This window comes from Vanessa tameamea, chromosome 18 (assembly GCF_037043105.1).
Source record: "Vanessa tameamea isolate UH-Manoa-2023 chromosome 18, ilVanTame1 primary haplotype, whole genome shotgun sequence".
NCBI lineage: Eukaryota > Metazoa > Arthropoda > Insecta > Lepidoptera > Nymphalidae > Vanessa > Vanessa tameamea.
The window spans coordinates 11,417,320-11,441,772 of record NC_087326.1 but is presented as its reverse complement, the minus strand read 5'-3'; the positions used below and the strand labels follow the sequence as shown (position 1 = coordinate 11,441,772).

Genomic DNA, 24,453 nt, shown 5'->3' with positions numbered 1-24,453 from the left:
CACAACATTATTGAGTATTAAGTAACATACCTAAGTAATGAGTGGGCGGTACGTACCCGGGTTTGTACAAAGTTCTAGAACCGAATTCAATACCAATTTACGGACAGCAGTCAGTACTATTGTGTATTTGTCCACCAAAGAATGTAGTCACAGAAACAATATGTTATTTTGACAAAGAAGAACTAACAAGGAACTTAGTAATCATAATCAAATACGTCTGAAATTATAACATCCTTAGATAACTAAGTTAAAAACAACAATGATTTTGTTATTAAAAATAAGATATTATTAAAAAGCAATATACACATATTTGTATTATTAATAAAACAAGTTTAAGTTATCTCTATTAAAAGTGTTACTTGATATAATTATAACTCATCTTTGAAATAACACTTGGTAGGTTAATAAAAGTCGAATTGTGTTAATGTATAAATATAATCATTTATAATATTTAAGTCTCAAAGTGCCGAATAAAAATCTACCTCATAACAAGCGAAGAATCTTAAACTGTGGGACGATCACCGACTGTTGCTTTACAAATTAATAACAAAACACATAATTGAGTCTACGTTTGAACGGAATATTAATTACACGGCATAACATTTTAAGCAGGCGTAGCTAGGTCCATTAGTCACAATATAGACTACGAAACGCCCAGTTCCATCAACATCACAAATCGCAAAGTTTTAAGCTGCCATATATCAGCGGATAAGAGGCCATCTGGGCGAGGTATGTGAAGTGTTGTATTTGTGGTTTAGGCTTTTAACTTCAAAGTGAACAACACATTAAGCCCCTTATGTAACTATATTAATTCTTATATATACGCTGAGCTGTATACCGTGGTAAAGCGATCCCAGTTATTTTTTATTATGTGTACGATCGTAGTTATGTAAATAAATATACTTTAAAACTAGTAATGGCTCGGGGGTTATCTATTACTTGCGTTAAACTTTTCGTCGAGCGCCGCCCACTGGGATGTGGACGATACACAGTGCGGCGGTTAGACAGGGTGAAAGGTGACAAGCACCAATCCAATCCGTTAAATTGATTAATTTAAAAAAACTTTAGATTTTTTTTTAATTCTCTAAGTAATTTTAAACAATCTACTTTAACGGACTGTTATTTTTATTTGTTTGGGTTAAAATTTATAGTGACAATGTTACATGTTGCTTACACTTGCAGCGGTGGTGAACGAAAACGTAAAGGAGGACGCACGTGTCAGATGAAGTTCTACCGTGTCTGTATTCAGTAACTTCAATCATAACAGTGTGCAGAAACAAGCTTCACCTTCTTCTTCGACAAGGAGAGGCGGCGTCGACCCGGAAATGATACATTGATGATTGAATGAACCTGCCAACCTTTATTTACTTATAATTAATGTAATATAACAAAATCAAGATTATATTTTTACCATTATGATAAAAAAGTAAAAAGCCTTTAATTAAAAAGTAAAGTAAAAAGTATTTTTTTTTTTTACTTTTATGTCAATCGTTTAAATTAAGTTGAGGTATCTGCAACGTTTGTTTATTTTGTTTTACTTACAACAGTTCAGAAGTAAGTTCTATCAATGTTCATAAGGTTGGCGTGTGTCCGTGGATCGTTACGATAGGTATCAAAAGTATCAAACTATTTCAAATTACTGTTTGTAAGTCCTATAATCAATTTAAGCTATATATATATGGAAAACGCAATCGGAAGAAGTCATCTTTTTACACAGTAGAGCAAAAACATGTCCGTCCGATATTAATCAACGATGTAAAGGGAAATCGTATAAAACATACAATAATTGTTAGTCCAACCAATCTTTGTGAATATAATTATTAATGCACAGTTTTTGAAAACGTGATGTCTGTCAGTTTGTAGTATTATTAATACAAACATTGAAATACTGTCTGTCAGAAACACAAGAACATGTTTCAGGTTTCAATAAAACTAAACGATTTAAATTTTATTTAAATAAAAATGGTGTTGTTACTTTTCTTCTGAAACCGTGAAATTATTTTCACAAAAAATAATTAACAATTACATATATATTTGAACTTTGATTTTTTGATTTCCTAATTCGCCCAGTCTATACAACGCTTTAGTTCCTTAACACGAGTCCCCGCTGTTTAGATTTGGTTTTGATCAAGAACCTTCATTACCGACGACGGATATTTTCGTCTAGTTCTTGTTTATGGACCCTTTTAACTTAAATAATCAGTACTCTAGTCTTCGAATACGGTTTTGTAAATAAGAAATGTATAATCTAACTTTTAAAACAAAACAACCAATTAAATGTGATTTGTTTTTAAGACTTTGGAGTTTTTGAATAAGGTTTATTGATTTGTATCTCAAATTATAATTTTAAATCGGAGATCGATTTGTATTTGAATACTACATGCGGTGGAGTGCTCGAGTGATTTTGCCGGTCACGGTGAAACGTCTGATCCGTTATTTCCATTACAAACTCCTGACCTTTGCAATTAGAAGTACATAATTGGAACGCATAAGCTATTATTTGAAATATCTAACTGGTTTTTGAATCTCATTCCGTCCCATCGACCTGTAGATATTTATTGGTAGACAAAAGTCTCTAATTGACGCCATTCCGACTGTAACCTATGAATCAAGCAGTTTTCTTAATTATTTTCAAGTAGACGATCCGGTCCACCTGGATAAGTGCTGATTTTTAATTTCACATCCCCATGGGTTATGAGTCCTTTGAATAAAGTAAAAGAAAAACTTCAAGAAAAGAGCTTACTCCTTCCTCAAAGGCCGGCAACGCACCTGCAAGCCCCCCGGTGTTGCAGATGTCCATGGGCGGTGGTAGCCACTTTCCATCAGGTGAGCCTCCTGCTCGTTTGCCACCGATCACATAAAAGTAAGTGACCGATACTTAGTCACTTCAGCGTTTGAATATTTACTATTATTTCGCCTTATATCGGAAACATATTGACAAAAAATGTGTTTTCGGTATATATAGACCATACATATAACCTTATCGAAAACTATTTATTGTGAAAACAGGCCATTCTGAAATATTCCTTTTAAATGTGTAGACTACAAGCTATACGACCCGACTTCACACTCGTAATATAGTGGTCTACGTAAAATATTTGTACTGAAGGGTTTACTTTGTATGTTAACAAATAAGGATTTTTTAGGCCATTACTTTTCCTGTCATATAGAACATCTTACATAAGTGGAACGCATAGACAGACATACACACATTATTGTTTATTTATTAAAAGAAAAAGGCCTCCTCTCCCGTTGAGGAGAAGGTATGGAGCATATTCCACCACGCTGCTCCAATGCGGGTTGGTGGAATACACATGTGGCAGAATTTCGTTGAAATTAGACACATGCAGGTTTCCTCACGATGTTTTCCTTCACCGCCGAGCACGAGATGAATTATAAACAAATTAAGCACATGTAAATTCAGTGGTGCCTGCCTGGGTTTGAACCCGAAATCATCGGTTAAGATGCACGCGTTCTAACCACTGGGCCATCAAATGATGGCCCAGTGGTTAGAACGCGTGAAATTCTGCCACATGTGTATTCCACCAACCCGCATTGGAGCAGCGTGGTGGAATATGCTCCATACCTTCTCCTCAACGGGAGAGGAGGCCTTAGCCCAGCAGTGGGAAATTTACAGGCTGATTATATTAAAAGAAAAAGACGGCACCTAATAAAAACTTACGAAACCAAATGAGAACCACAGTCAGTAAGTCAACAGGCCTCTAAAACAATCACGGTGTGTGTAAAAAATATCTCATAACGAAACAAAATTCCGAATAGACAAATGGCTCATAATTTAAGGTTAGCTGCGCCCGCGGCGTGCGTGCCGCTAAACGCAAGATTGGGCCGACAGGTAGAGCCTGCTGCCAGAGTTGGAATTTAGATCCGTTGCTCGTAATATAGGGAGAGTGGTTTTGGCTTCTCTTAGGTACCGTCGTAATTATTTTAAAATTATATTAAATTTAAACTTTACATTGGTGAATTCGTGTGTTCTAGCATTTTCTCTAGAGATAGTTTTATAATTATGAAGGTATATTTCTTATCCTATATATTTAGTGTATGCGAATAACTTAAAATTAGCAATAATTCTACTGCTACTAGCTATTAACTGAATTACTGTAAATAAAAATATATGTTCATATTTAATATTTCGTGTTGATTTGTGAATCAGAAAATATCGATAATTGAGTTTCACACAATACTATGGTATAATTATAACGAGTAATAAAACGATTTTAATCGATATTAAAATCGTTAAGCAACCAAAGCATGGTTTCGTAACGTTGTAATGTTAATAAAAAAAAAACTAGAGCTAAGACACAAATAAAAATGAACGTGTAACTCAGATGAAGATCAAATGTAGAGCCGAGATGGCCCAGTGGTTAGAACGCGTGCATCTTAACCGATGATTTCGAGTTCAAACCCAGGCAGGCACCACTGAATTTTCATGTGCTTAATTTGTGTTTATAATTCATCTCGTGCTCGGCGGTGAAGGGAAATCGTGAGGAAACCTGCATGTGTCTAATTTCAACGAAATTCTGCCTCATGTGTATTCCACCAACCCGCATTGGAGCAGCGTGGTGGAATATGCTCCATACCTTCTCCTCAACGGGAGAGGAGGCCTTAGCCCAGCAGTGGGAAATTTACAGGCTGATTATGTATGTATGTATGTGTAACTCAGTACACATGACCACACATATTTAAAAAATAATTTATTAATTCTAAAATTAGCTTTTTCATTATTATGCTCTCCTTTTTTTTTACTCTCTAACTTTAAAATCCTTGTTATACAATTCAATATCGCACCGAACATAAACCGAAGCGCATTTTTCACGGTTTTAATGTACCAAAGAGGTTCAACCTTTGTCATCTGTTGTAATCGTCAAAACAGTCATAACAGTCATAACAACAATGAACATATTGTCGCTGAGGTGTAACGAATCGTATAGAAAAGACGAACAATACCAGTGACAGCTCTGTATTCAATTTCCTTACGAGCTTAAACCGTGGTACAAATTATATTTGATGCATATTTAATACTTATTCTGAACAATCATCATAAATAACTAAATAAAAAATGTTATTACATATAATATATTAATCAAATGTACGATATATTGTATAAGAATTTAAATAAAGGACTACAGAAAAAATTGAATCTACCATTAAAAAAAAAACTAAATTATTTGGTCGCCTGTAAAATGCCTCAGCTTATAAAAAGTTCAAAGTGCTCGTAGTTTTACCGTAAATAACAAATGCGACGACAATTTGTTTCGACCAAAGTCTTTAAGGTGACGTTTATATTTGTCGTTGTTTAAACTAAATACATACGCGTGTAAAGATCAAATTTAACATAAATATTATAATGAATCCCTTCGCTAATTTATATTTACACAACAATCACAACAATATTATATTTCACATTTTATTAATTACCTTCTTTATGTTTCATTTGTGTTCCAATGAGTTAAGGTCACAGACACACAAATAAATACCTCAGATGCCTTGTATTATTAATATTTATTTCAGACTCAACCACTTACCGCTCTTAATAAAGTGCCCGTAATGGTCTACCCTTTTTTCTTCATATTTCCAGAGATACACGTAACCTATATTTTAGTTCAGGATATGATCTATCCATGGCAATGTTTTACTATAATGCATCCAGTGTCATTGATAATAGTGTACTATTTTGATGAAATATTTTCTTTATGGATATGGACTTGTTACATTTTAATTATTTGTAAGAGCCGAGATGGTTCAATAGTAACTCAACCGTAGATTACGGGTTCAAACGCGGACCAGCACACCTGTTGTCTGTGCACATAGACTGTGTGCTGGTAATTTGTGTTTAATTTGGTGCTCGAAAAACTAGATATGCCGGATGAAAATCGACCACATGTGTATCCCCCTACCTTCCACCACCAGCTCTAGCTCTCAGCCCAGTAGAGACATTTACGAAGTGTTTAAATATATAAAAAACATTCCAAAACTTTCAATCTCAAACAATTATCATATTAATGTCGCCACAATACCGCTACGCCAGTGGTACCATAGAATATGACCGTGGTGGTGTCAAACGGTACCATCCATCACGAATTATCCACGCCCGTCCGCCGCTGTGATTTACGTTACGGAATTTCTTTTACGTAATAACTAATGTTATTATTGATTCATTTATCTAAGCTAACATTAAGTAACACGAAGGCTGTATAAGTTGGGCTTAAGGCTATTTGCAATGATGTCATTTATGATAAATATCTCGTTAAAAATCATGTTTAAATGAATATTACTTTATCGTATAAAATATTTAAGTCTGAAGCATTTTGTCGAAAAAGAAGTGTAAAAATATCGTTTCAAGAGGCAACTGGCGTTTTGAGGACCCAATTTTAAACCTAAACTGCCTCGTTGGTTTAGTCGCTTATACGGCATCCGATAACAAAGTCCCGGGTAGGGTGGACGGATGAGTCGCCTGAAGGTTCCCCACCATAAACATTGTTGCTATAAGAAATATTCATCATTTCTTACATCGCCTACTTGATGTTTTGGTCCTTGTGTCTGTAGTTACACTGGCTCACAACAATAATCATTCCTCGTATAACCAATGCACTGTTATATCCTTGTGATGTCAGTACAAGAGCTGGCCATCATCTTCGGATCTGTTATCTCATCACGTTTAGGCTAAGTTTAAACTGTAGTGTGGAAAACGTCAGTGCAGTCTCAACCTCGGTACGGATCGGTAGTCAAAGTTCTAAATCAGTAATAATTTACCAATTCTATACCATAAATACTAATTCTGTATTAAAATAAACTTATTATGATGATTCTTTAACAAATAAATATATATTTAATAGTACTACTACTGTAGACTGTTACACTGGCTTACTCACTCGTCAAATCGGAACACAACAATACCAAGAATTACTGTTTTGCGGTAGAAAATATGATGAGTGGGTGGTACATACCCAGACAGGCTTGCACAAAGCTCTACCATCAGTTGACTGTGTTTATATGTTATTATAGTCAACTGATGCTTTAAATAGTCCGTAAAATCGTCGGTCATCAACGATAAATCATTACAAACTATTTAACATAAAAACGTGTAAATTAAAAAAAAATAAGAATTTGTTCTTACCTGAACAAAAAAAGCACTTAAAAATGTTAACTTGGTTAAAAAGAAATGTAACCAAACGATGTTTTACAGTTACTGTATTAATAATTAGATTATGATTGAAGACGCCTCGAGTGATCTAATATTACAAAAACATAACGGCATTCAAAATTAATTTTTTTTTTCGTCTTCCTCGAATATAATTTGAAAATTAATTTCGTTGTTACGATTGTATCGTAAAATTTTATTTTAATGAAAATCTATTATTAGATCGTTTCAAGTATTTTTTTCAATTTTCCATATTAATGAAATATGATATTGTTATGGTTTTCTGCTAATAACAATTTAAACTGCTTTTATTTTCTTCCTAACCTTATCATCACATATTTTAAATCGAAATCCCATAATTTCATAATCTGTATTAATCAGAGATGTACCCGTCAAACACATAACCTTCTTCAATTATTAAAGTTGGTTAAATATCACAAAGATCTCGCATTCGTAAATTAATATACACGAAACAAATAAATCCAACAACTTCAATGTTAATAATTCGAAACAATCAAACAATTATACCGACAAGAGATTTGCCGAAAAGCAATATTTTCAATTGCTGTTTCCTGGTTTAAAGGTTGAGTGAGTCAGGGTGTTTAAGTTGAATTACATGCACAAGGGACATAGCGTTTTTGATCCTATATATGGCGTCGCCTGAACGATGTACCAAATCGACTCACAGCTCAACAATAACGATAACACTGCTTTACAAATATTAAATTAAAACTAATCAGTTTAAATTCCTTAACAAACGTCGAAGCACTCTGATTAACTGAAGTAAAATTGAAACGATAATAAAACATTTTAAACGAACAGTCTCAAACTGGTTGATACAACGTCGCATGCAACAGTGCAACACGCAAGCGCAGACAGATAGCATCGCCGGGAATCGAACCCGGCCCGTGCTTAATTAACCAATTCTTTGACGCCTTCATTTATTCAGCTTTAATATTGCTTTACGAGCTGCTGTCTATAACGCATTTTGTTTTAAAATAAGACTAACTGCTAACTAAAGTTTTATTATTAAAGATATATTAGCAGGTAGCATTTTCCTAGGTGAAATATTCCCGTACAGTTTTGTTATGTAAATTATAATGTTATATTTTCAATAATATATTTATACATGAAAATAACGAATGTTTCTTTTTTTTGGTTACAGGTAATTAAGAAAACGATAAGAGACATGTTCTATTTGTAACCAGAACATCAAAGTTAAGTAAACTATTTAAGGTAATAAAAATATTGTATGTCATAATTAATTTGAATATACATTTTTCGGAATGGCCCAGTGGTTAGAACGCGTGCATCTTAACCGATGATTTCGGGTTCAAACCCAGGCAGGCACCACTGGATTTACATGTGCTTAATTTGTTTATAATTCATCTCGTGCTCGGCGGTGAAGGAAAACATCGTGAGGAAACCTGCATGTGTCTAATTTCAACGAAATTCTGCCACATGTGTATTCCACCAACCCGCATTGAAGCAGCGTGGTGGAATATGCTCCATACCTTCTCCTCAACGGGAGAGGAGGCCTTAGCCCAGCAGTGGGAAATTTACAGGCTGATTATGTTTATGTTATGATTATGGAATGATTTAAGCGTCATAAATACATGAAACGTCGCATCGCATTAGACATCGTGTCGTTGAAATCTTCGTTTGACATTGAAAATCACAACACGACTTATTTTTGTACATACAACGATCGTGGCACTACGAGTTTGATGCAATGTCGTTTTAATTTTTGCATTTTTTTAAAGTAGCAATGCAATCAATTAAAGAATTACTAATATGCCAATTTACCCGTCATTAAAAAAAACGAACCGTAACTATTGTGCTATTGACGCTTGAAATTACGCACACGTGTTTTAATGCCACTAACCTAAGAATTTTACTGCAAAATGTACTTTAAGTACGATTATTGGCAGATCTGAATGTGTAAAACATAATATACAATATGTACGCACAAAATGTTGAGTAAAAAAATATTCTGCTCGCCCAAGTGGCTCGCCACCGTGACGTAATATCTAATCGCTGTCTACTTTAAATTACGGCCAATTTCAATAATTTGGCTTTGTGCCTTCGTCCATTGTTCACGGTAATACGATTCGAAATTAAAAAGTATTGTTTTTGGTTAAGTATAGAGTAAGGAAATTAAGATTGGAATTCATTTTTTAATATGATATTTATAATTTTGAAATGCTCTGTTACAAATGTTATTATGATGTTGTCCTGAAAGATTTCGTCCGTGGCGGTCACTCGTAATAGAAACCTATCTACCAACCCACTGCGCAGAAGATAGATTATAATTTTACACAAATAGATATTATATGTGCAAACACAGGTCCCTCTCTCTGTACCTCTCATTAGATACGATCCAACTTCCTAACTCCGTGTTATATCTGAAATTATTTCGACAAATAAACTCAATATTTCTTATGGACCTGACCCTATACAGAGAGTATTTCATAAATATACATTTCGAAGACGAATTAAAAATTCGATCAGGCCTTAAATGATCACTTGAAACTATATTCAATTAAATCTACTTGCTTTCTTTCATAATCAAAATATTTGGAGTCACATTCATAATAATATAGTTTTTCATTTATTCTGGAATAATTGTTTTGACGATCAAACGGTAAAATTAGTAGAATAAATGATCATCTTTGTTTTAAGATTAACATTGTAAGAAATGCAAACAGTTTTTACACGATCAATGCATCGCTCAACGTGGAGTCTAAAATGTAATGTATTGTAATTACTCACTCACCAGTCAATGAAATTAATTAAATTTTTAATGGGCGGTACCTCTCAGATGCATCTTCACGAGGCCATACCACAGATAACATTCTTATAAAAATGTAAGAATATTCACAAGACAATTGAACAGTGTGCTAATGTTGTCTTCGTTTATGCTCTAAGCGGTGCGTGCTGGACGTACATACGTCAATGTATCTTCTCACGGCTGTCACCATTGGCGAGTTACATTATTCGCGGGGTCAACAAATGAGATATTTACTTCGAAAGCGTTAACAGTTGTATGTGAAAAAGTTTACTTTAATATTTTATTTAACATAAAAGTACGTCTGTGAACATCCCAATGTTGGGCAAAGACCTTCTTGAAGAGAAAGATTGGACCACGCTGAGCCTGTGCTGAATGGTACACATGTTGCACACAGAAAATGTGCACGATGAATTATAAACACAATTTGAACACATGAAAACTCTCCGGACTTACCTGGGTTTGACCCCAAAATCTTTTGTTAGTATTTGAATGTTCTAACCACTGAGTTAGCTATTGTAATACACTAAAGCATAATTATGTACATTAAATCGCTCAACCTACTTTCAAATAACTAATAACTGCACAATGATTTTACAAAAATCAAAACACAATGATTGACTTTTATAACTCAATTCTTTTGTTACGAAACGATTAGCGATCGTTCAATAAGTTGTTCGGTTCAATGGACGCAAATTAGTTGAGATTAGTAGCTCGATGCTACCGGGAGATATGGTTCCGTAGGTTTTATTTTTTACTCGTAGGAAACTAAACGGTTATTACACCGAACTTTTCTTCCCTCTTTCTCTATTATTTATAAAATTAGTTAAACTATATTTTTGTTATTGTTTTAATTCATTCCGCATAATTTTTTAATAACAATAATTTTTCCTAGTCATTTAATTTTTCTTAAACCTTGTTTGTTTATTTTATACATCAAATGTGGCAAAAGCAACTTCATTCTTACCGTGTACCCCACGACATATCTCTTTTTTTAATTTGATGTCGCCAACGATTTGAATCGGTGGTTAGTTTGCTATAGATTTACAAGAAACATCACATGACATCATATGACACAGAAAAACCCTTTTAATGATACGAAATACCTATCAATGATTTGCAACAATTGATTTCCTCAAAAAGGCCGGTCAATGATTTTTGTCCTTACAGCAAAATTTGAGTTACACCATAAATAATTAAAAAGTATAAATAAAAAATGTGTGTGCAATACTAATAATTTAATTTTATTATTAATATAATTTTTTATTCGTCTCTTTGTCGTGGTGAATTTTCGTTTCTTCGGGTTTCGAATCAAAACGATTCTAAAAAAGTTTATCTTCAACAATAATAGCATAATGTTAATATATGGGTAATGTTTATACTATGCCGCTAGAAGTATGTCGAACTACCTGTATACCAAATCGAGCAGCTCTAGGTGAAGTATCACAAACTTAAAATCATTCAATAAATCTGACAAATAATTTGTTTAAATAACTCAATTTGATTAGAATATCATAACATTGTTTAATTTTCAACGATACAACCACATCGGATGAGGCTCAGAATAACGACCAACGGCGACTTCCACGCCGCAAATCAAGCCCCGCATTATCTTTCAGAACGCCACACATCAGGGACATACTATCAACCGTTAATGGTATAAATATATACAAAAAGATACAACATCTCCTTTTTAAAAGACAGTTACAATCAGAGCGACGGCAAGGAAGCCATTTGTCAACGTTACGTACGGACTGCGTCAGACCTGTCATACAGCACACAAAAACACAAACAACTACATCTGAAGAATCTAAATCAAAGCCTCGTCCGGATAAGGGCCTGGCACACTTGACGTTACACTATTAGAGGATATATAGCTGTATACGGTGATATCATAACTAAGTTCGTCTGATACAGGGACGTCTTACAGGCTGAACTTAATATTATAAAGAGATCAATGTAGGGAGTGATGGTGACTAATGATCTAAGAAAAACTGTTAGAAAGCGATACTATTCCTGAGTGATATTGTGTATAAAATATTTTTATATCATACATATTTTTTTCTATTGAGTTGGAAAGAAATACCTATTAAATCAGAAACAATATAAAATGGCCTTCCGTTAAAAATTAATTGCAATCGGGCATTAGTACATATACTTATTAATAATTTAAATTGAATAATATATACGCTATCTATGTCGTCTGTATATACTTTGCCGTTTCCAATATTTAAAGTTATGTGTCGCACGTAAATAAGCCTCAGGCATGATTTAAAATTCGAAATATTAAACATTTAATAATATTAGTGTATTTTAATTTATTATGAGATGGTTTTAGTCATTGGATTTTCTATTTCACTCCTACAAACGTTCTCACCACTTCATAACGTTGATGGTGAAAAATCATTTAAGCATTAAGCTGAAATGATAATAATGTTGATGAGGAATATTTTGTACGAAATTAATAAAATATTGGAAATTACATGAAATGCGAATAACCCAAGTCTGGACCACAGAATCAGATATCACACAGTGAGACGATTTATTATAGAATAGAGCGTATTATTACTGCCATGTTCATAATTTCTTAATTTTATTTTGTCATATACGCTACTGATTGAAAAACTTAGTTTAGAAGCATTCAAGTTAGTAATGTAACAGCCTGTAAATATCCTTTAAATAGCCTTCTCTTCTGAGGTAGCTATACAGCTGTTCCACCGTAATACAACAGTGTGAGTTGGTGGATATACAGGACACAATCTTATTTCGATACACTCAGATATCCTCGTGTTTCCTTCGCAGCCGAGTACGAGATGAGACACTTAAATCGAGAACATAAAAACTCGTTAGTTTTTGTCCGGGTTTGAACTCACAATTAACGAATAAGATACACATGTTCTTCACCAAAGACATTGGCGCTGTAAAAAATATTAACAGTTTCTAACATCGCCAACGCGGCGCCAACAACTTTGAGAACTTGTGTTGTGTCCCTTGTCCCTGTAGTTACCCTGGCTCACCAACCTTTCGAACTGGAACAAAATATAAGATTTTAAATTAACATGGTTATTTTTTTACTACAAGTATTTAAAACGGGATATTTAGTTCTCGTAAAAAGGTAGATAATGTCGAAATATCGAGCTCCATTAATTAAAAATAAAAACTAGTAAATATCCCGTTTTAAAAACTTGGAACAAAATAACAGTGAATATTGCTGTTTGGCGGTAGAATATTTGATGGTTGGGTGGTATCTACCTGAACTGCCTTGCACAAATCCTACACTAAGTTAATATGTAGTCCAGTTTTTATTAAACCGGCCTTAACAAGCGATAAGAACATACAATATGATTATTAACAAAACATTCTGAGATTTATTTATTTAAACTTTCTACGAATTGGATTTGCATATGAATTCGCACCGAAGACGTCGCAAATCATGCGCTGGATTTAATAAGAGATGTTATCTTAAAGCGTCGCTTATATTGATAACATTTCTAATTTATCGTCTCTTGCTTTCACTTAACATGATAAGTATTTCATGCGGAAGTTTTGATACGCGTACTATACAGGAGTATGTTGAAACAGTCACAATGTAGCTGAGTAAACGCCTCTTTTAAGGAAAACTTTAGAACTTATTTTCAATCTTTGATCACTGATTTATTACAATGATTTAGTGAACTCTCACTGAGTTGAGTTGTTTGTTGCTTGTCTGGATTCGAACGCGCATCTTCAGTTAAGATCCTGGTGTTGTATTTTATTTTATTGTAGCAAAGTAACATTTGACTCGGGCTACCATTTCACAGTGTGGTGTAACCGTGTGTAAACGTGTTTAAGTATTTATAATTCTTACACTATTTAAAATTTGTTTATTTTTGTATTGATATCAAAATCTCGTTCAGGCCACCAGCATCGCCATTAGATATGCAATCACAAATAGTTTAAACACACTACCTAATTTGAACCATTACAATCAAACGATTGATAACTAAATATTTATTATGGGGTATTTTTACCGCATATATGCTAAGGGAATAAAGTTGTTAATCGCATAACAATCATTAAATTGATTCGGTTTTTGACCCGGGGTCAGAAAAAATATAAAATGGCTGGTTGAGCAGGTGATGTAACGGACAAACGGACGCCATACTATGCGGTATATCTACAGAGTATATACAGGCATGGACTTTACATGATGTTCTGAATCAACGGAGGAAAAATCCAAATTATAAAATATGTATTAAATAATGGATTTAAATTGATAAGTTAATCGTTTGTCTAAAGTTATGCTATGTAGGTACACTGTACATGATCAAAATTTGAATTCCTTAAAATTAATTGTTTCGTGCTAAGTACTCTGAAGCAGTACCTTGTCTAATTTTGTCATACAATGCATATCGTAAAAGTGCTTAGAATATAATATCATCCTTACGATTTTTGCCAAGGCAGAATATCTCAAGGGAAAAACAGCCTGCGCAGGACATATCCCAGTTCACAATTGTGTGAGCAAACACAATCAAAGTACAGATACAAAAAAAACAATTGTAATTTTTATATGTCAAACTTATTTACTAAAAGCTCTTTAAACATATATTAATGATAAAATAGTTTTATCATTGAAATAGTTTGTAATTCTATTTTAAACTAAACCATATTATTGGTATTCCCTCTTATAATATATATGTTTAATCAACTCGTATAACGGTTACTTGACATTTACGTTCATACGACTACATTTTAAACGACACAAATATTTGATATCGAACGAGCGATATTCACTTATAAAAAAGTATCTTAAAGGCACTTGATATAAAATATTATCTATGCATGTGTTTAGTTGAGCCGATAAAGCCCAGTGGCTAGAAACTTGTGAATCGTAACCGATTATTGCGGGTTAAAATCCCGGCCAGTACTGAGTCCAATTGCGTTTAATTTTTCTTTACAATTCATCTCGTACTCGGCTGTAAAGAAACTCGAGAAAAGGGTAAACTTTATGCGGCAGTAACGTTTCAAACATATGTTACATTGAGAAACGTAATACTCAAAGCTAATCTTGATATGGTAAAAAAATATAAAATCACAAATAAACTCGATATAATATGTAATTCATAAATTGTATAACAAAAGCTGTACTTATATTTGTTCGCATTTTTTGTATGGTGCGCCTGCATATTTTTATTACCAGATATATTATGTATGTATATTAAACTGCGTACTTTGAAACTAAAGTCAATAGAGACAAATAGCTTTAAATAAATTATATAAAAGGATGTAATCCATTGTGATTCAACAAATACCGATCCGATATATATTAGATGGGAATATTCTAGATATTCGCGACGGTGGACAGCAGTCATTGTTTCTGCGCACAATGGAGGTGATTTATTGGAGCCGTCCACACCGGCGACGACTCTAGCGCTGACTCTAACCGCGACATTACTCTTGGACACAACTTAACTATTCCGGTTAAAATATGCTTTTGTACTAACTATATAGCAGTTTTTATTCGCTTACCAACTTGACGCGTCTTTAAGGCGTTTCCAATACCATACGCGAATGTTTTTAAACGCAATAAAGAGCGTTTGCGTTTGAAATACATTGCACGTTATGAAGCGTTTTTGGTTTTTGTTCAGCGGGGAAATGTTGAACTGCCTCTTTTACGATTTGTTCCCACAAAGTGGAACGTAAGTACCTACTTACCTAGGTATACTAAACGTTTCTTATTGTTCTTAGCATGGTTATAAATAGGTGGGATTAAATGTTACCTTAAAACTATAGTATGTTTACTATAAAAACTTAAAGATAATTACAGAATACTTAATGTTACGGTTTTGTGTGTTATACTATTATAATGCTGTCAAATACAAATTATCTTCAAATACTACTAAACTAAGCTCTCACTTACTTACTACAATATGGCCCATTATGGTCCATAAATGCTCTAGTCTATGGTTGCTGCGATGAATCCATTCGATTGTAACGATAAATGCTTATTTGTTCGTACGCCTTCATAGACGTAACATAAAAAAAAATTAAAAAACGTGCGAACCTCGCCCGCCTTGGCATGCCGCCTCGCACAATAGCACCATCTAAATAATGGGCGCTAGCAGTGGTCCATTACGATGGGCCATCATGTAGAGGAGCGAATAATAACAAAGACAATGATTTGTCTTTTCCTAAATATGGAAAGTGTTTAATTTATTCTATAGTATGGTAGGGTAAAGTTATGAAAAATTAAATAGATTATTTAGTTTACATGTAAATACCTTATTTTTTTACCAATATTGTTGAAAAATTAAAGAACTACAACCTTTTTTTTCTAGAAATAGGGCTGTATATTGTAGGACTGATCTAGAGCCATACTACCTACATCCTTCAACAAAAAAAACAGGTATACTCTCAGGCCCAGAAAATGAAAAATATTCTTGAATTAATATTCATAATTATAGTGATGATGGTAAAACATACCAATTCCAAGGAAAAATGTGACGAGTAGATCTCTTACTACTTCCGAAGTTTGGTAGTGCATTGGTGATATGAGGATGAATAATTACTTTTTAAAGCACCCACGTCTATGAGCAGTGTCGACCACTTACCAACAAGTAGCCCAATCACCAGGCCGTAACCTGTGACATAAAAAATATAATAAATATCTTTTCTCATATGTATTCATATGCTTTGTTATTCAAACCTCATCCACCATTAGAGAATGCTGAGTTATTTTTATTTACGTCTATTGTAGTAACTCCTTGTATTCCCATTGCAGTTAGGATACGAAGTAGCGCCTCGTGAGCTCTTTACGATATGACTTCAGTATCGAAACAGACACGAAACGAATATAAAATCTATCTCAAATCGCTATCGGTCAGACCCACGCGGTAACTGGCTACCAATCGAAATAAACTGGTTTCGTCTCATTTAAAACTCTATTACGTTTAAGTAGAGTTACAATTTCCTTGACAGAAAATTGGCGGTTAAGATGCTAAGGAATTTAAATTAATATCAGAGTCTGGTGTTGGAAACGACGCTTTAAATTTAAGGGTTAAGGTTGATATTAGTGAATCAGATAATTTGCTAGTGGAGTCGAAGCGCGTGCGCTCATCATCTGCGGTACCATGAATTTAAAAGACACTCGGAACGTGTTTCCAACAATCCAGCGATCAGATCACGATCGAATTATTGCAATTCAATCTAAAATTAGATTTATTTCTATTTTATCTGCTGAAAAGCTTAGAACTAAAGAGCAATATTTTGAAACTGTATTTGAGAGCAGTACTTGAGTTTTAATTGGTAAAATTCATATATGGAACCTCTCTTCTAAGAGTTGTTTGACTATCCCATATAATACTTCTAGTTTTTAAAAACTGCTAACTAAAACTGATCTCTTAAATCTGTCCATTATTTATTTCGGACGTTGCAAGGAAGACTGTATTTACTTTAACGCATTTTTCACGTGTCCTTCGTTATGAAGTGCTTCTAACACTAATTTAGGCATAACTTCAGTTTTTACAATGTAGAGTTATTCTAAATTTAACCTGAAATTAATGACCATGGAACATAAGTTAGTGAAACCAATATTTAGATTTATTTGTGAAAATTATAAATTAATCTTATAACTGAACTTGTACTGCCATTAATCTGGGTATCTTCTCGTTCCTGATGTTTTTGTTTTTAACGACTAGCATTTGGAGGAAGGGAGGAATGGGGAAGTGTGGACAAAACCATTGTAAATGGACACCATTGTCAAGAATAGGTCATTCATCATCGTAATGTTTTTCAGTCGTCAGAATAGAATCAAATTTATTTTTGATGATTAGAAAAAATGAAATTTGTATTTAATCGAATCGCCTCACACTAGCAGCCCTGCAAGATTAATCATCCGTGATTACGTCGGTAGCGAATGATACGAGGCGGGGCCCTGCGGCAAATTGGAGGCCCTTTCACATTTTGGGTTTTTTTATCCTCCTTTATCTGTCTCAGTGCGAATATTTAACGCGTTTACGTTATCAATTATTTTAAAGTAATTATTTCATACAAATGTATATTTTTGTCATATATATATATAAATGCTCTGACTGACTATCAAGGCATAGCTTAAAAACTATAGATACTTTATTATTATAGGATATAGAGAATTGAAATTTTGATGAAACCTTCGGTACGTAGCTTATAAAGAGAGAAATATATCTCTCTCCTTCTCTAACATCTCCTCTTGACAGGCTTGGAGCTTATTAAATGCTCCAATGCAGGTTTGATGGATGGTGCACTAATCTTGATGTCAACCTTTTCTGCCGGAATCTACTGTTATCCGCCCAAGTTGCAGTTCCCTTCGGTCTGCAAATGTCCATGGGCTGCGGTTATCGATTAACATCAGATAAATCGGGTGACCAGGTGAAGGTGACGAGAAAACATTCCTTTGCTCAAAAAAAAAAAAATAATAAAAAAAGCTCACATAAATTCTATCTAATATGCATTAATAAAAATATTCAAACACAATATTATTTTTATTTTTCAATTTAAATTCGGTAATAAATTAAGGAAGCATTTGATATGCAAACGGCGCTCGATGGACTATAAAATTAGAGATAACATGACGAGATTCTGTATAACGGCCGATCACATTTTTAAAAGATTAATCACAGACCTAATTTTAGTATAAAATCTAAATCAAAATATACTTTATTCAAATAGACTGTAGGCAGTTTTATCTCGTTTAATAAAAGTGTTGTAACATCCTCCTACCAGGCTTATACTAGAAGATTGGGTGCTTCTACCGCCACTCCGGTGGACATAAGATTCTCACCTGACACGTTTTATTAAAATCGACATCCTGGCTCACCTATCATACAAAAGCAATATGATGAATCGTAATGAAATATGGTGTCTTAATCGATTTCAAGCAGCGCAGGCAATCGCAGGAGACACCAGTCGACCACGCAAGACTTATTATAGTGCACAAGTCTGTGCCCAAACACAGGTACATTCTCTAATCTCTCACCTAAATGTTGATCCGATGTGACGGCAAAACTGACTGGAAGGAGTTCCGGCGCAGGACCAACGGCTTCACGTGCTTTTTGAGACACGTGAGTGTGAACAGTTCCACCTTCCAGACGCCTGACTGTTACTGAGAATTTGTCCAAGAAAAAACCCAATAGCTATTTTATTGGCCTTATATCGCGCCAATAGACCAACGAAGCAGTCAGTTTTAATACATTATATACAAAGGCTATGTGCTGTATGTGACATAAAAGATTTCCCAAGTATTAACTTTAAACGCACCATGTATAAAGTTCACGCGTTCTAGAACTTTCATTTACCTACGATTGTATGCCTGTACTTGTATTTTAAATTAGATACAAACTGTAACGATTTGTTAATGAGATAAATATTTAATTCTATCAGGTTTTTATACTTCATTGATGCTCTATATATTTTATCGTAAACAAGAATTTAAATGTACTCGTTTCCTTATCAAAATTGAAACTCAATTTGTTATTTCGCTCGATACAATAACCACTGTATTCGATATTATTATTAATTTATACGTATATACCTATATTATACGTATGTTGATTTTTATACGACGAAGATTAAATATGGCCGTATATAGTAATCATATTATTTAAAACATAATCACCGTCTCAACCTGATTTTCAATAATATTTTATAAACATATATTCTCGTATATACATATTCAACTCTAAATTTATTTTAATATTATGAAGACTCCATTTTGACTAATATATTACAAAATGATGGACCAATATTATGGCTCGTATATTATTTATATTTAAATACAAATTTCAGGTTATTCTTTATTTACGTTATAATTATTATGATTTATGAGTAAAAAAATACGTTCACCGAGAAGCTGAGACGAGGCGTGTCTTGTCGGATCGATTTGTTTCAACTTTCTACAGTTAATTAAACCGCAAATGAGACTATCATAATTTATGATGCCTTGATAGCCACAGTGACATACATTGAACTTGTTTCAATTAATACTCATAGCAAACAAAATACAAAGTTTATAAATTTGAATGGCATCCGTCAAAGGGTGGTTTCATATCGGCCATCCTTGTTTTGCAAATTGGAAGAGCATCCATCCATCTCACTCATGATGACGCTCGACGCGGTTGGCTAGCACCATGTCAGTTGTGCGCGCGCAGCCGCGGGAAGCGTTTGTGTTTAAATTTTTTAAATGTTTAGCGCCCTTTGCGTTATTACGAGTATGTTATTGTTGTGAATGTGATTCCATTGAGAGGAGAGAATGTTGGGAGCACGCTTGCGTGACATACACGGTTAATGATGTGTGTTTTTTGTGCTTAGAAAGTGAATTCAAAACAAAGGATTACAGTGCCATTAGTTGGAAAACACGTGGGAAAGATTTGTGTAGGTAAAATTCATGGTTGCGTTTGGAATTCGTAATAATACGGGCCAATTAAAATACAACTAATTTCTATACACCTGCCTGTAGAAAGGTGTTCTAGCGTGCGGGGACGAGTAACATAATATTATTGCTCCTAATAACATGTTTCACGTGAACTAACTTCTTGACATTCAACATAGTTGAAATTAAAGGCGAGGGGGCGATGAATGTTTGCTTTAAGGCGATCGTTAATACATTTTATGATAATTATTAAATATTAACTTTAATAAATAAACTATTGTTAAAACAAATGAGTATGTGATACGATTATGAAACTATAAAAACTGAATATAACAAGCCCCTTCCTTAAGTAAGACTCCATTGCTAATTAACAATGATTCCCTACATGACCTACAACATTCTCAGTAGTAATTATAATCGCTGCTCTAAAATCAATTATGAATCCAAGATAATTTTTTTGTTCTTGATAATCAATTCGTAAAAAATATAGTGCAGGATCTGTTATAGTAAACAGCATCCATTATTGTCAAGCCGATGTTGTGAAAAATCCTTCACGACGAGAAATAGCTTAGACGCAAGGCGAACTGTTTTACGTGCTTTCCGAGAGTGTAAACACTGCAATTTCCAGACTTCGAGTTGCTTGTAAGAGTTTATCGACCTTAAAAACTCAATTTCATACTGGTCTGATACCTGGAACCTAGGACCTTAAGACTTGCGGCCCTCAGACCTAGTTACTCGACTAAAGAGGCAGTCTTACTTAATAGTAGGTAAATATTTTAGACTGCAACAAAAAATATCGAAGTGTAAATGTAGCTTATTGTAATTATTATTATAGAAAAAAAAACAGTTTTGAAGGTTAAAGGCTAGGTCGGATTTAAAAAACTTTCCCTGACACACCAAAAGATATATCCATCGACATTCTCGCACAGATTAAATTAAAAATATGAAACTGTTTGTCGCGTAAATCAAAATTATTATCAAAAGGTAGAAAGTGTGGCCCTTGCGGCGCGGCCGCTCTCGTGATACAAATCATTCAATTAAGATATCATTACCTAGACAGCAACGTTGGTAGGAAGTGTCACGTGACCAATTACGCTAGCTCTACAATATCAATATTTGATTGATTTTTCGGTCACACTTTAGACCTCTTTTGTTCCTAAACGTTGTTTTCATTGACGTAATAGAGTGACTCGCAATTCGCCGCTCGATGTGTATGACCCATACATATATAAGTAAATTTGTATATCTGCGTGATATTTATAGACTTTGACCACGTGAGTTGTGACCCACTACGACGTGATTTGGTACATACATATGTATATATACATTTTTATATATAAATAAATGCATTATTAATGAAAATGTTTTTTATACTATCCATTTTATACTAGCTTGCTGCTAGAAAGAGCTGCAACACATGAACTTCTATGCTCTTCAACCGATCGCAATGACAAATGATATATATATACAATTGCAAATGGTCTGTCTGATAGTATAACATGAAAGTCAGTTCATACGTTTCAACTTACTTTCTCAAATAAACCTTTTTATTCGATATGTTCGTCAAACCACAAACACGTTTGCCATTATAACATATAATCCTACAGTAACAATGTGCCTTCTATACATTCCTTAGAAGTTCAAGCTTCCCTTATAACAAATTTCATCAAATTCGATTCAGTGGTTTGGCCGTGAAAGAGCAGCGGTCGTACAGAGTAGCTTTCGCATATAATAATATATAAAAGCAACTATAAGGATGTCAACGACGCACGTTTTTATGTATTATTTAAAATTTGTACCTAATTACACGCTTATCTTTGCAATATTATTCAAACAAATATTATTTGTATTTAATTGTTATATAAAATTTGATCTGTTTGGTTGTTTACCTATATAGATTTGTATGTCCGGGTATTCAGTATCTTATAACCTTGCTCAATATTTCGTATACTTTTGAACACTTAATATATGTCCATAGTCCCGAGCAGCTAGAAGTTGCAACGATAATGTTCAGCTCGTCTGCGGTGCGCACCGTGCGGTTACAGAACACGGATTATATACAAATGATTAATTCTCATCACAGCGGTTCTCTGAAACGCAGATATAAAAGGCGCACAACAATGGCACGACGACTGGATAAACATGTATCTTTATAAAAATTACAAACATCACCATTTTAAGCAAACGAGTCGCGGCGTGATGTTATCGCATATTTGCAAGTTACTTTTTGTCTTTATAGGCTTAAAGTTACTTATCGCGTTAATCTTGATTCATGTAATAGTGATTTGACTCGTTGCTAAGCCTGAGAATGCTCGGAAGAACAAATTGATGTGAGGTGAAGTCGTAATCATGAGCTCGATGATCGTTCCACTTCGTGTGGGTCGAACCGATCCTACGTGAGATTGACGAAATTACAAGCAATTGCTACTGCTGGATTTACAGCATTGAAAGTATTGAAGAGAGCTGCTATTAGATTATGTTTACGAAGACGTGAAAATAAATCCATCCTTTAGAGGAGATTTGGAACAATTCCATCGCGCTGCTTAAGAGCTGATTGGAAAAGCACATTCATCTGATACATTCAGTTGTCCTCGAGTTGTTTTATGTTATATAATGATATAAATACATTTTCAGTTGTGCTTTTATAACTTTGAACCCGGAATCTTCGTTTAACATTTAAAGAGATCCAACTACTAGATCATCTCGTATGCGATGATTAGGTTAAAAAAAAACTTATGAATATAAAAGTAGTATAATTTATGTTGCTAAGCGCTGTTACCGTTTCCTATATTAGATATTATGTACGAGTAGGGCCACATTAATCTCCATATGATTAAGGGTATTATAACCTTAACGTCTATGTTTAATTCTTTAAAGAGGTTATACAATTCCATTTAGCTGTAAATTTTTAGTACTCTCAATATTTTCTAACATACAATTTCTACGAAGTTACTTTAATTTATACTAGTTGTCGCCCGCGGCTTTGCTTGACTTTTAAAGGTTGATAAAAGTACCATTCTCCTTCCTTGTAGTTCAAACTTGCTTCATACCAAATTTGATCAAATTCGGCTCAGTGCTTTCACCGTTAAAGAACAACAGACAGACATACAGTCAAAATTACTTTTCCATACTAATAATCAGCATAACTTTTAATATACATATATAAAGATATAAATTATAAGCCTTTTTGTTATTAGATATATTATTTATATAGATAATTCCTAAAATAAGAACAGTGCAATAACATTTCTCATTTGTAAACATTTTACTGAGTATTACCTACTAAATTAAAATGAAATAGTAGATTATATTGTGTTCAATTTGCTTCAACCTAATTTAAACTACAAACTTAATAAAAACGGGTTACCATTATAATCAATTTCAAATCCCATTAATGGCGAATACGAATTAGGTCAGTATGAGATGATGAAGCGATTACCATCAGATGTGTCATGAGATAGCTTCTCAGTTAGCTCGGATATGTGAAGCGGTTACCAACATAAACGTCTTGTTTTATTAACCGCGAATAGTTTGTCCCAGTATGGGGCCGACTAATTAAATAATGTAGTTTAGAGATTTTTCATTTTCTTTCAATATTATTTTTTTTCAGGTTTTACATTATAATATTAGACGTCGATATTTGGATATGGATAGCAAAAAGTGCGTGCGTGAGTGATTAAATTAATTTTAGATTTGCTTTTTGAAGTACAGTTCGCATTAATGATTATAAATTTCGTTAATTATAATTAATTAATTATTCACTCAACTGAATACATTTGATATTAAAAGTACAAAAAATGTAGTACATTTATATATTAATTTTAATCAATGGAACTAAATCCCAAATACTTGACTTTCCATTTACATAAGTCCTTCTGCCTTTACATAAATCATGGATACTACTAAATTATTAAGCTCGTATGAAGTATCATTTATTATATCGTACATTGACCCCACCATGAGGCTATAAATATAATCACCTGCGTTTGAAAGTACATTTATAAAGACAATTGTATAAAATAAGTTATCATTCGCAAATGGACAAAGACGATAAGATCTTTAATACCTTCACGGGTAAACCTTACCAATAAAAATGTTATTTGCATCGTTCGTGGACAACTT

General features: G+C 33.6%; 1 protein-coding gene across 6 annotated transcripts in view; it reads left to right on the top strand.

Annotated features, from left to right (window-relative positions):
- Positions 1-24,453, top strand: part of LOC113396961 (protein prickle-like) — a 310,421-nt gene that overhangs the window by 138,353 nt on the left and 147,615 nt on the right. For 3 of the 6 annotated variants that reach the window (XM_064217630.1, XM_026635059.2, XM_064217628.1), the window contains exon 1: positions 20,110-20,333. The exons of 2 other annotated variants lie outside the window; for them this stretch is intronic. The gene's annotated coding sequence lies outside the window, so the exon portion shown is untranslated. Of the gene's footprint in view, positions 1-20,109; positions 20,338-24,453 lie in introns of those variants that run through there. One more of the 6 variants, XM_064217629.1, reaches the window with a different exon arrangement.